General features: G+C 41.6%; 1 pseudogene; it reads right to left on the reverse strand.

Moving 5' to 3' along the window:
- Nucleotides 1-243: 243 nt before the first annotated feature.
- Nucleotides 244-493, reverse strand: LOC116858629 (annotated as a pseudogene).
- Nucleotides 494-1,462: the final 969 nt, after the last annotated feature.

Genomic DNA, 1,462 nt, shown 5'->3' on the forward strand with positions numbered 1-1,462 from the left:
ATTCATAATAAGCCCTTTTCAACTACAATGGAGTTTATCAGGTGACTTTTAGAAAACCCCTAAAGATGAAGGTTGGGGGTGCTGGTTGTCAGGAGAATCAATCATGTGATTAGAGAGTTGGACTTCTCAGTTCCCCCCATCCCCACCCTACTCCCAAGAAAGGAGTGTGAAAAATACCAAAGTCTTAGTCCACCCACAGAATCCAGTTTTGTTCTTGCAGTGCAGGTGCCCCTCAGGATGCTTTTAGTGCTGCTTTCATCTGAAGGGGCATCCTTCTGCAAGCCTTGCTTTTCCTACTGCAGGTTGGTAGAGGACAGTGGAATAGCCAACACAAAACTACTGTTTGTGCATGGCTGAAGATGGTGGTCATTTGATACCATCCTGGGTATTTCACATCCATGACATAGGACTTGGGGTTTTGCAGCAGGCGCTTCTTGTGTTTCCTCTTCTTCTCTTCTAGAGAGGGATGAAGGAGATCCTCTGTGAGAGGCATGTTCTTGTGAGGGAAGTCATCACTGTTGGAAAATAGATTTTGTATTATAAATCACAATATCACACCTCCCCAATGTAGGAGGCCATCATACAGTCCCATTAAAGGCCTGGACAGAATTTAAGAGGTGAAGGAGGGGAGAGTTTTCTCCCACACACCCTGGCTGTTCTTGGTCTTCTGCTCCAAGGCTGAGACTTCCACCATTGACACTCCTGGTTTCTAGGTCTTCAGACTTGGACGTGGGGCTACATCACTGGCTCTCCTGGGTTTCCAGCCTGCTGAGTGAAGGTCATGGGATTTCTCAGCCTCCATACCACATGAAACAATTCCTTACTTTAAAAATCACATATATAGGGGTGCTTGACTGGCTTAGTCAGTAGAGCATGTGATTCTTGATCTCAGGGTCATGAGCTCAAATGACATGTTGGGCGTGGAGTCTACTTAAAAAAAAAGAAAGAAATGTGGAATCTCAGGCCCCCCCTAGACCTTCAATTAAAAAAAAATCTATATATTGATATAGAAATATGCTGCTATCAGTTCTGTTCTCTGGAGAACCCTGATTAATATGCAGCTCAGTTATTCAGAACACAAAAATAAAAAACAAAATTGGAGCCAGGGATAAGAGAACTGTATGGGAAGCAATTCAACTTCCAGCAATGTAAGGCTAAGAACCCTAACCAATCTGAAGGTATTAAGTCTTTATCTTTCATCTTTTAGTATGCAGTCATTTGAATCACTTCTGTACCAGTTGCTGAAATTACTCATTTAAGGAGAGCTAAGTCTGCTCCCTCTAAAAACAGAACCCACACAAGAGGAAAGATGGTAAAATCTTTCCAGCACTTGGTATGAAAATATTTTAAATATTTATCATTTGGTTTTATACATGTATTTTAATATTTTATATACTGCCTGCATCCTTCATGCTTATCTACAACTGTGTACAACAGTAATTTCATTGATCACAGATGGACA

The sequence above is a fragment of the Lontra canadensis genome, unplaced genomic scaffold (genome assembly GCF_010015895.1).
Source record: "Lontra canadensis isolate GAN:19392208 unplaced genomic scaffold, GSC_riverotter_1.0 scaffold141, whole genome shotgun sequence".
NCBI classification, from domain to species: domain Eukaryota; kingdom Metazoa; phylum Chordata; class Mammalia; order Carnivora; family Mustelidae; genus Lontra; species Lontra canadensis.